Source organism: Cynocephalus volans, chromosome 15, assembly GCF_027409185.1.
Source record: "Cynocephalus volans isolate mCynVol1 chromosome 15, mCynVol1.pri, whole genome shotgun sequence".
Classification (NCBI taxonomy): Eukaryota; Metazoa; Chordata; class Mammalia; order Dermoptera; family Cynocephalidae; genus Cynocephalus; species Cynocephalus volans.
In genome coordinates, this window is record NC_084474.1 from 12,871,372 (window position 1) to 12,883,834 (window position 12,463).

The window sequence follows — 12,463 nt, forward strand, 5'->3', positions numbered from 1 at the left end:
AGCCATTTCGAAGTATACAACTCAGTGGCACTTAGTAAACTTACAATGTTGTGCAGCCATCACCACTACCTAGTTCCAGAACATTTTTATCACGCCACCTACTCTCTTCTTTTTAAAAGCTAAGATCTCGTCTGCCTAGTGGAAATACCAAAGCAACTTCAATCAACGCAGTGATAGCTCATAAAACATCTAGATTACACACTGCCCATTGAAAAGAAGCTGCAAGCCGATGGAAGTCTTCGGTGTGGACTGACACGAGATAACCACTGTGAAGTGCTGTGCTCGGGCAGCGCTGTTCACACCCAGTTTAGCAAATGGCAACTTTTGTTACTATGTTTGAGAGTTTTTTCTTCCCAAGAAGATGGTTATGGAAGAATGCCATCTTTTGTTGGTTCAATTAGTACATACTTGAAATGTTCCCTTATTCTGCAAATGTGCACATACGCAGAAACTGAAAAGGTTTGATTTCGGTCTGATCTGGAAGACGATGATCTGTTGGAGGCTGAGAGCTGTCCCCGCACACCACGCTCAGGCATGGACTCTACGGCGAGTGACAGCGCCAGCTGGCGGGGACCTTACGCTCCTGGGCTTTGCTCACCTTAACTACGTTTAAAATAGCCACGGAAACATTTATTCCTCTTTCACGTGGCACTGCTGCTGAGGAGTGGATGACCAAAAGTAATGGCGTGTCGCGCACGCTGAACGTGGCCACGACATTCGTCAAAAAGGCCTAAACCCGCGCACGACACGGGGTTCTTGAGACTTCATCTGCCATCTGACGGCGGGGTGTCAGCGGGGCCTGCACCGCCGAGCTCCTGGCCGCTCCTGCAGGGCTCTCCTGGTCCCGAGAGAGGCGCCGAGCGCTGCTTCAGTGCTGGGCAGGTGGCAGCCCTTAGCTCTCCCGTCCCCTTTCTCTTCCTCCTTCCTTAGTCCTCTAGCTTTTTTATTTTTTATTTATTTTATTTACACTGGGCATCATTAGAATTAGAGAGCACTTGAATTAGTGTCAGTTAGAGCCAGTCCCAGGGGACTCTGCCTGCGACTAAGTCCTTATCAGGAAACACTCCTTGCTGGCCTGTGTCTTTTATTTACTCTGTGAGAGGGAAATTCTGTCATTGCTTCTGGATTTTTGTTTAGGGTCCCACTGGCAGCCTGGTCGGACTGGGGATTTCGGTGTCATTTTAGGAATAGTGATGGCAAGTGAGGTGCTTTGTCATCAATGACAGTGAAGCTAAAGATCGGACACCTCACTTTGAGACAAAATATCCCCTCCCTTCCTTGTTGAAAGAAGTTAAGATGGTCTAAAGACAGGAAAGATGACACTCGAGGGAAGTTTGGCAGATAGAATAGTACCCAACAATGATGGCTTGGAAGCCCAGACAAAAATCCACCATGTCCCTGGAGAAAGATCTGGATTTAGATGGGAAAAGACCATGTAGGCAAAACACGAGGGAGCTTGATCCAAGGAAAGACACTTTATGATAGACTCCAGTGGAAAGAAAACTCAAAATTCCTTAATGGCGAGAACAGAACATTTGTCCTCCCGTTTCTTAGGATCATTGTTAGTTCTTTGTTAGAATAGTGAAGTAGAGAACAGATTTCTCCACATGGAGAAATAAAGGTAATAATTACCTGAATTTTATTTTTAAGTAGTAAATTGTAGACCTGGCAAAAGAAATCAAGTTTTCAATTTCATGTGCAAATTTGGTCTCATTGTTGCAATTGTCCTTTGATCTGGGACGAGCATGTGCTGTTTTTCTTTGATGCAGGACTTGATCATATATTTTGTGTAATGCATATGAATTTTGTAGATAAGTAAAACTGAATTCTATTTTCTAAATTAGGTAATATTGTGGAAAATTGCTAGAGTATACTGACAGGAATTTTCATAAAGACCTCTTCAGGTTAAGCACGTTCTGTATACGCTCACGCATGCCTTTGCATTCGCACACATTCATGCACACAACTTCTCTTCCACAGACTTTAGGAAACAGGCACATATAATAACAAAATCTCTATTATGTCTATTTTTATCTTGAAATTTTGGAAATATGTTTCAAGGAACTCTTGTTTTCTCCATTTGATACAATGAAAGTACATTTTTAATAAAAACATCTTTTATTTATCTGTTTTTAATTTTAATTTATTTTTTTCATTGTACATGTCTATGGATACAGCTTGTTGTTTCAATACATGCATATATTGCATAATGCTCTAATCATAATAATTAGCATACCTATCACCTAAACACTTATAATTTCTTTGTGGCTATCACATTCAAGGTCCTAAAAACATCTTTTAAGAAAGCTGGATGAAGATCTTATTCTGGGAAAGTGGAGAAGTAGAGATTGAAATTGCTTTACTAGGCCCAAAGGCTTTGTGTTTTTTTTTTTGTTTGTTTGTTTGTTTTTTTAAAGCAGGGTTTCTAGCCCTAAAAATTACCTGAACTTTGTTGATATAGAATTTTCATGAAATTCCTGAAACATAGTTTAAGCACCTCCACGTCAGCCCTTGCTGACATGAAGTACACCTACAGTAAGCTGAGGTCTCGCCGACCCAGTGGAGAACTACAGATTGATACTTCTTTTGTTGCTCCACCTGCAGTTTCATTAATTTCATTGACAGTAATTCTGAGTGAAATTTATGAAGGCCACAAAGTAGAGCTAGTGAACCGCAGGAAATGTCACCGTGCCACTTTGCCCTCTGCCGCCTCTGTTTCTTTCCTCCCACTCCCACCCATACTGTTGGCTTTGGCAGAGGCTTTTTTTTTAATCTAATTTATGCTGCTTCAACATTAGCCATGCCCTCACTTGAGCTCCATTTCTGACAGCCTGGAAGGACTCTCATGCCACGGGCCACCATGGATATTCTACTGTGGGCATTTTGTTTTCCATGTGGGTACCATGCATACACAAAAGCAGGGTCTCGGAGGCAGCACCTGCAAAACCGCTTTCCCCACTTTTACATCAGAGAACTCTTTCACAGTGCACGATCATACTGAGCAGTGGCTTTTTCTGCCCATTATCGATTTCCCTTTCTTTTAATAAACCAGCATCCTAAACTTAGCTCTGGCCCATCAGCATCGTGCACCTTTCTGTCCCCAGCACCTGGTATTGAGGTAGGTGCGTCAAAATTCAGGAGACCCAGCCTTGGAGCTTTTGCGGGGCTATTGAGAGAAGGGTACGTTTGCTTTTCCAGCTGGGTTTCTTGGAGTTGCTGGAAGCGGTCCTGCCACCCTGAGGGGAGCACCTATTTGAGAATGGAGCCACACAGAGGAGAGCAGGCTGTGACCTGGGTCCCCTGCCAGGACCCACTCCCTGCACATCCCAGCAGATGAGCATGAAGCTTTGCTTTCACTTGAGTCAGTTTCAGGTAGATTTTCTATCACTTGTGATCTGAAAAGTCCTGACTAATAAATGATTTTCAGAGAAAATTAGTTTGTTATCTTTCTAAGATAGTGTGAGTACACAGTATTCCTCTACGGCTGACATCTTAATTTGTGTGTTTAGTGAATACCTTTTTCCACCAGTAAAATTGTATCTGAGGCAAGTGGCATAAACTAAATTACAGGAATTATAACAGTATTATGATGCCCTGTTATAAATAATACATGTAATTTTTTTGAGGAATATATTTCTAGGTTAAGTGTTTTACATCTTATGTTCAGATATAAAGATAAGCATATAGCCATGAATTTAAAATATGAAAGTAAGTACTTAAAGTATTTAAATGATTTATACTGATTTATCAAAGACAAGAAAAGAAAAATACTATCTAACTGTAAACTAACAAATCAGATCTATTAACATAACAACAGGATAGCCAAATATGAGGAAAAATAAAATTTAAGAATCCAATCTCTCAGAATTAAAAAAAAAGTAATAATTACTGAGCATTTCAGTCAACATCTAACATTATTGCATCTGTAGTTTAAGCATTTCAGTACCCTGTGGGGGATGTTATGGACAGATGTTTATATTGAATAGGAAAGGAAGTCACTACACATCACAAATTTTAAAAAGTTAACAATGCATCACAAAAAGATCACCAAATCAAAAAACTCTACATATTGTATTAACTAATTGCTTGACTTGTCTCTATAACACTTTTTTCTACATATTTTGGTGGCACACTCTCTTTAAATGCCTCCCTATGTAACACTAATTTGTAATAGAATTTTCTATAGAGAGAATAAAAGATGAATCAGTCTTTCTTTTATCCTGGTTAATAGGTTTTTTTGAAAGTTTTGATAGTATGGAAAAATTTCAGTTTTACAACTTGTTGGTAATATGTGTAAATCTTTACAATTATTGTCAAATGTGGGAAAATCTCTGTCGAGTTTCTTTCCTACATGAGTGTAAGATTTTAGAGCATTTTAAGTTTTCTTGTAGAGTAACTAGTTTTCAATGTGTTTAGCATAGACAGCATGTAATCAGTTTGCCACTGATGTTCTTCTTGTAGTGGTGACATGAATTCTGGGATGTCTTTGCTGACTTGGGTGTTCGTTGTGAGCTCCTGTGGCCAGATGTGGACACCCGTGCCACCCACTATTGTCTGCAGACATGCAATGGAGGAGAAGGCAGGGTGAGAAGAGACAGAGGTCTTACCTGGAAAAAAACACCTTATTTTTTCAATTTTTAAGATAAGTTAGAGCAATTAAACACAACATTAAGACCCTTCCCAGGGACTTGGAACGGGCCTATGTAAGTGGAGATCCTAAGTGCCATTAACTTCAGGTAAACGCATTTCTAGACAAATTTGAAAATTACAGTAGGGATAAATCTCGGTTCTAGTCTGCTAGCTACCACATGAAACGTAATCCTTGGCTAAAGCACCGTTGGAGAATTCCTAGGGGAAAGACAATTACACTTCTAATTTGCATAAATACAATAATATAAGTTCTTGCCCAGCCAGGACAAAATGTGATCACTCCCTGAGGCTGATACCACGTTGTTCCATTGGGTTCTGTGAGATGAAACTGGGAGATTAGCTTCCTCTTTGGCTGCTGTGAAAGCTGAACCCAATATCCCAAGTGTTTCCAGAAGCATTTCTAAAGCCTTGAATTTTCTAGGGACAGGCCAGACTCTGTCCCCTCTACTCCTCTACCTAATTGTCGATCTTCTGAAGACCATCAACACTTTGAAAGTATAATTAAGAGATTTGGAGTGTACCAGACTGACCCCTATGTAGTCCTGTATTTTCTGTCATTTGCTTGATTCAAAGTGGTGAAGGTTCTCTCATTTGAGTCTCTTGCTTAGGGGGAGGCCAGCCTCCATGTTGTAAGGACACTGAAGCAACCTGCAGCCCCCATGGAGAGGTACTGAGACCTTCCAACAACAGAACCAGCCCGCCAGTCGTGTGATAAGCCACCCTGCCAGTGAGTCCTCCAGCTCTCGTCGGGCCTTCAGATGTCTGCTGCGCCGTGTAGTACGTGTGAACTGCTACCTCATGGGAAACTCCAAACCACAACCAGCCTTTCCTGGGTCCTGATCAACAGAAATTGTGAAAGTAAATACTGCTTTTAATGATGGATTAAAAAATTTTCAACAGCTTTATTGAGATATAATTCACATCAGACAACTGACCTATTGAAAGTCTAAAAGTCAATGTTTTTTAGTATATCCACAGAATTAGTGATGGATTTTTAAAAATTGTGGTAAAGTACACACAACATAATATTTACATCTTAACTATTTTTAAGCATACAGTTCAATCATGTTAAGTACCTTCATGTTGTCACACAACCCATCTCCAGATTGCATTTTATCTTGAAAGACTAAAACTCTATATCCATTCAACAATAACTCCCCATTGCCCTGTCCCCCCAGCCCCTGTCAACCACCGTTCTACTTTCTGTCTCTATAAATGTGACTGCTCTAACTACCTCAGATAAGTCGAATCATACATTTGTCTTTTTGTGACTGATGTATTTTGCTTAGCATAATGTCTTCAAGGTTTGTGCATGTGGTAGCATGTGTCAGAATTTCCTTCCTTTAAAAGGAAGGCTGAATAATATTCCACTGTTTGTATAGACCACATTTTGTTTATTCATTCCTCCATGAATGGACATCTGGGGTTGCTTCCACGTTTTGGCGATTGTGAATAATGCTACAATGAATGTAGGTGTACAAATATCTGTTCACGTCCCTGCTTTCACTTCTTTTGGGTACATACCCAGAAGTGGAATTGCTGGATTGTGTGGTAATTCTATGTTTAATTTTTTGAGGAACTGCCATGCTGTTTTCCACAGCAGCTTTACCATTTTACATTCCACCATAATTAAGAATTTTTAAGCATTAAGAACTTGCTCTTAGGTAAAATGTTTATCAATAGAACATACATGAACTAGTGCTCACGGTTTCACATTTGTACCTTCAGCTTCTAGTATGCATAGTTTCAGGATGGAACTTGTGAAAATTTCTTTGAAATTCATACTCAACAATTTTTGGTTGTTGAGTATACTACTGAAGTGGCCAGGTTATCAGAATCCATATCTCTTACAACTTGCCAAACCTTCTGGAAGCTACTCTCTTACCTTCCCTCTCTTTATGATGACAGTGTCTGCTGAAATCTGTCAGCCAGTATGGAACTCTCCGTCTGCAATCTGGGTCCTTAGGGAGAGAATACCAAGTTCAGAAAAATGAAACAAAATTATTTTATTTCAGTATATATAAATGACAGTTCATATTCGGGTTTACATTAATTTATTAAAAACATATATAAGAAAATTGAGGATGCTTTAAAACAGGCCTCAGGGACCCAAGACAGTGAGGGGGACCCATTTGCCAGCAAGGGAAGTTTAGGCTCTGCAGCCAGCCTTAGTTTTCTAGAGCTGGACAGCCCTGCTGAGAATAAAAGGAAATAGCCTGCCTGAGCTGAATCTCTGACAGGTCTCCCCCATGTAACAAAACCAAAGCTTCTGCATGAATGTAGCTGGTAGAGGAAGTGCCCTGTGCTTCTATGAAATGCTGAGATTTGAAAAGGGCTCTGGAGGATGAACTGCACCCCAGCCACTACTGGTCTTATCAAACGGTGGCATGGCCATTCTAGAGGGAGTGAGGTCCTCGTAAGGGGTCAGAGTGGAGTTGCTGAGCCTCAGGGAAAATGATAAGCTGGAGAATACAATAACCCACCTTCTAGAGGTGGTGAGCAATCCTGGACTAGAGGACCACCAGGCCAGGGGAAAGTGAGTGCTAGTGCATTTCTGAGGCATTTTGTTTTCTTTTGTCTTGAAGTCCAGACACTTGTTCATCATCTCCTGCCTCGGAAGATGGACTTGTTCAAGATGAAGATTCCATGTTTCCCGTCAGGAAAAGCACAGCGCACTCTTAAATGAACAATAGTCTCTTATTAGAGCCCCCATTGCCAGATATGGGGAATATTTAAGGTGCTTTAGAATACTTTCCCAGAAAATAGCTGGGTTCCACCTGCATTGGTGGACAAAAAGCGGAGCGGCCCCACAAGGTTCTCCTCACAGCTGGTGAGAGGTGACCTTTCGTTTTGGGGTGCCAGGTCTCTAGAAGGTCCCTTTGTGTTTCCCTGTGGCTTAGGGGTGTTCTGATCTGAAGCACGTGCAGTGCATGCAAAAGAAGTCCCTTGTATCAGCAGAGACTGAACACCAGCGCTGGGAGAAACTGCCTTGATATCTATCTGTAAACTAAGAGGATCAAGTTAGATAAACTCTCCTGCTTTCTCAGCTCTCAATCCTGTGAATGTTGGTTGATCTAGGCCAAGGCCAGCTCTATGTCCAGGCCCATGTGCAGCACAAGAGCAGAGCCCAAGCCTGCTCTTCAGGGATGTACCTCTCTTCCTTTCTATTACAAATCTGCCTCGTCCACTGGCTTGTGAGCTTCTGGAGACAAAGGAGCAGGTCTCTTCATCTTTGAAGTCCTTGAAACTTGCACAGTACATGGTATGAAATACATTCTCAATGAGTGTTCTTTGCATTTTAATTTTTTAAATAAGATAATGAACTATGGTTGGTTGTACCCTCTGATTAAACCCCAGGCCAGTAGAAACAACTGCCTTTACATGTAATGCCCCAGGCATCCCGAGGAACAGAGACCAGACTCATCTCCACCTCTGTCCAACCTGCCTTCTATTCCGACTTCTCTTCAGGTGCCTCAAGCAGAACTGTGGAGATCATCTTAGACCCTCTGTCTCCCTCATCCTTCATTATCCTATTGTCCCACAACCCTATGTCCTACTGACTCAGTCCCGAAAGTCCCTCTTGCTCCACACTGGATTCTTGGTGCCTAGTAGTATGGTGCCTGACACAGTAGGTGCTTGAGGACTGTTGGTTGAATAAAGAATGGTGTTACTTAGGATGTCTGTGGAATCTCATATGCTGACTGTCCTCAGCAGTGCCGTGAATCGTCATCTGAAATGGTCTAAGTCTGCAGCTAGAAAGGAGGGAAAATGCACACGATTCTGCATAGTTCTTTCCAATGCTCTGGAATTTCTGGAAGAGTAGTTTTTACACTGAGCTACATGCTCCCCTGAGGTACCTGAAGACTGTCCAGGACGTGCAGGTGTGGATGGCCCCCAGAGTCAGCTTCCCACTCACCTTGTACATGAGCTCTGACTTAAAGGTGCTCAGTGTCCTTTCCCAGCTCTGCATTTGCAGCAACTCTGTCCCGACAGAGAAGGGCATTGCACTGTGGTACGTTGCCTCAAGGTGTAAAAATCCCCTATGTGTCAAAAATGAAGCCATTTGAAATATTGCCTCCTTTAACCGATTTGACAGCGCCTCCTCTCCATCTCAGGAAGTCATATAGCTCCCACAAACTTTTACCTTAACGTTTCATATTTATCAAAATTGAGAAATGTGCTGTTTTGCTCAATTATATAATACCAAAAATTGTATTGATTATTACATCCACAATATATATATTTTTAAACATTTAGAGCCATTTGGTCACAAAAATTATTTAAAATGTTAAGTTTTGATATATATACATTTTTTCCAGGACACAGGAGGGGTGATCAGCAAAATAAACTCTCAGGCATCTAAATGTAGCAGGATAAAATTCTGAAGGAGATATGGAATGGAATAAAGCTCTTGAGGAGAAATGGATTGGTGTAACATTCCTGCCTTTACTGGAGACCTGGCTGCAGCAGTTTAAACAGATAATGGTTGGTAACAAATGACGGAGGGGCTCACATTCCACTGGATGCATTTGAAAGTGGGATAAAGAGTTTTGTTTACAAATTTGAATATTTAAATTTTCCAATACACTGAAAATCATGTCCTTTGCGACAATTTAAATTTAAGATGAAAAGTTGGGGATGGCAATGTATCAATGTGCAAAGGAGGGAAGTAGTTTTCCAAAATTCTGGAAGGGGGTGTGCACTCTCATCGCTCTGTAGGTGAAGCCGCAATATTAAGTAAAGCACACATCCCCTGACATTCAGTTTAACATAAAACAGTAGAAGCCTGGCTCTGAAGAACCGAAAATAGAAGCGACCCTGTGTGTCACGTTGCTGTGGCATAGGTGCTATTTGGAGCCAGGAAAAGTGAAGCTTGGTTGCCACACAAAAGACCTCCCTGATTGTGTACTGCTGATTTCCTCACATTGTGGGCTCCAGGATCTGCTGGCCACGTGGGGTGAGTCAGGCCTGAGCTGCTGATCCCAGCGCCTAGATAAGGCATCTGGAAGTCCTTCCGTGAGCCCAAAGAAGTGGCGAGGCAGCCACCCTTCATATCAAGGTTGCTTAGGCTGGTGCCAAGGGCATGGTCCTGTGGGTCCTGCGGGGGCCTAAGTATGGGGAGGGGAATATACACAGTCTGGAGACCACGTGCTTTAGGCTGAAAGAACTCAGCCATCGCCAGTCATCCACAGCGGGAAAACACTCCCAGGGCAGCCCTTGGCACTTAGAAGGGACCAAAAAATGTTCTGCCATCAAAGTGGCCTTAAAAATATATTCCCCAAATTACGACCCAGATAACCTTCCTTTTTTAAAAATAAAAACAGTCCCACAGCATTTGTCATGTGGTAATAACACAAAGGTAATCAAAACAATATGAACAAATGTTTTAGATCTATACTCCTAACAAAGGATGCCTAAAAACACGAGCCGTGCTGCCTTCTCAACAAGTTTTCACTTCATTGGTCATTTCTAGTTGGAAACGCTTTGCAGCAGAGTAACATTATCTCCCGTGAGCAGGGGCCAACCCAGTTGTTTTCTTGACTTTGTTTCAGGATGAATCTCTTCTGCATCATCTATTACAAGGTCATATACTCATCCAAACCAATGATCCAGCCGTCTGTGTGCATGTTCACTTGCTCCTGGAGCCACGCCTCAGCCCAGGATCTATTTTGCAAGTATCTGAAGATGAGGTTGATGGGCAGCACTAATGGGCCCTGGCCACGGTCCGCCATGGTGGCTTCTCACAAAGACGATGCTCCAGTTAACCTTCTAACAGCCTATTGCTTCCCCCAGAAGAAGGCAAATAGAAAATAAATGAGCGAGACACCTTCGCTGTGCCTCTGGCTCAGTCTTCTACCCAAGCTGCCTCAGCCTCACCTCTCTGCGAATCCCTCCCTCCCACGTTTCTCCTCGCCTGGGGGCCGGCGATGGCAACCGAGTCCCTGCTTCAAGTCCACATGGCCCAGGAAGCTCGTCGGTCCCCACCCTCATCCCCCTCCTCCCGTCAGCCACCCTCCTGACTTCTCTATTTGGCTTTCCTCCATTTATTCAAATCCAAAATGCAAAACCGCCCTCCATCTCTCACTTTTCTCTGTCCCACACCTAATAGTTGATCTATGTATTTATTTTTATAGTGGTAAAATATACACAACATAACATTTACTGCTTTAGCTATTTTTAAAAGCACAATTCTGTGGCATTGAGTGCAGTCACATCGAGTGCAACCATCACGACCATCTGACTCCAGAACATTTTCCTCTTGCAAAACTGAAACTCTACCCATTACACAACTCCCCATTTCCCCCGCCCCGCAGGCCCTGGCAACTACCCTTTGCTGTCTGTCCCTATGAATTTGACTGTTCTAGCTACCTCATATAAATGGAATCATATAGCTGAGACCGAAACAGGACTGGACTTTGTGTGTGGCTGGAGTGAGCAGGAAGGAGGCAGAAAGTTTTTGGCAACAGGTGAAGTCAGGCAGGTGAGCAGGAGCAGATCGTGGATCGCATTGGTTCTAGCAGATGTGGCAAAGGGCTTGGGTTTTATCCCGAGTATGACGGGAAGGCACTTAGAAGGCAAGGGACAATCATGTATCCTTATAAAAGCCTCCTCTGCCTGAGAAGCACACGAGGAAGTGTAAGAGGAGAAGTGGGAAGGCCAGGTGGGAGCTGCTGCAGAACACACCCAGCAGCTGCTTGATAAACGCCTGCTGAGCAGCGCCGTCACCTGGAGCCCTCTGTAAAGACGGGGCTCCTGAGCACTGGCCTCTCTGTGCTTTTAAATTTTTTTAAATCAAGGAGGACCTAGGTAAATACTGTGTTCTCAGAATCAGACCAAAACAAATCTTTAAAAATTATTTAAAAACCTATTTAACAAATTATTTAAAAAATTTTTTGTAAGTATTTAAATATTTAAAAAAATTCTTTAAAAATGTGTGTACAAAAACATTAATTTAATCTGGCACAAATTAGGAGAATAAATTTATTAAATTTCTAAGTTCAATAGAAAAATTTTAAACATTTTCCTATAAGAAATAATATTTTATATACTGGAGATGAAAGACACAAATTCAGTCCATTCATCCCTATCTGATACTGATACCATATATGTGCTGATGTGATTTTAACTATCTCATGGGGTGAGTTTTTATTGTTTCTTAAAGGCAATTGCTCTCACATTTCAAACATCTTTCTATTGAGAATTCTAATTTTTTTTCTATTTTAAATTAACAAAGAGCTAGTGAGTGTACATTCACTATAATAAGTAATAAAGGAGAGAGGACTGGGGGACAAAGGGTTGTGACACAAATACTTTTTAGATCTATTCAACTCTGTTGGCCAATTTGAAAGGAATTCCTCTCTCCTGTAAAAAAAAAAAATTATTTATTTCAGGCATTTGTCTAATTACTAGTCTTAATGCTTTACTCATCTCCTGTCTCCTAATCCATGTCAAAAAGGAGAAGAATCATTGATTAGCCAGGCTACACATCAAAGGAACAATCTTCCCCATAAATCAATCTCTCCATTCTCTAAACTGCTTTGTTGATTTCTCTCCAAATTCCCCGTTTATCTATTGAGCAGCCCATTCCTAAAGCCTCAGGTCTGTTGTCAGAAATCTTTCCCTTTTATGTTTCTCTACTACAACTTATTGTCCAACTATTGATGCTTGGAAGTAAATCAAGGAACACCGCCCAGTGAACACTCAGAAGCTCAGCAGCGTCTCCTGGGTGTTGAAGTGACTAAAATCTGAGACACTCAGCTCCTTGCTTCTTTAGAAAGCACGTTCATTTCTCAAGGAGCACAACGGTGAACTG

The 12,463-nt window shown here is 41.8% G+C and overlaps 1 pseudogene; it reads right to left on the reverse strand.

Annotated features, from left to right (window-relative positions):
* Positions 1-10,119: 10,119 nt before the first annotated feature.
* On the reverse strand, positions 10,120-10,382 carry LOC134364170 (small nuclear ribonucleoprotein E-like; annotated as a pseudogene).
* Between the last annotated feature and the right edge of the window lie 2,081 nt (positions 10,383-12,463).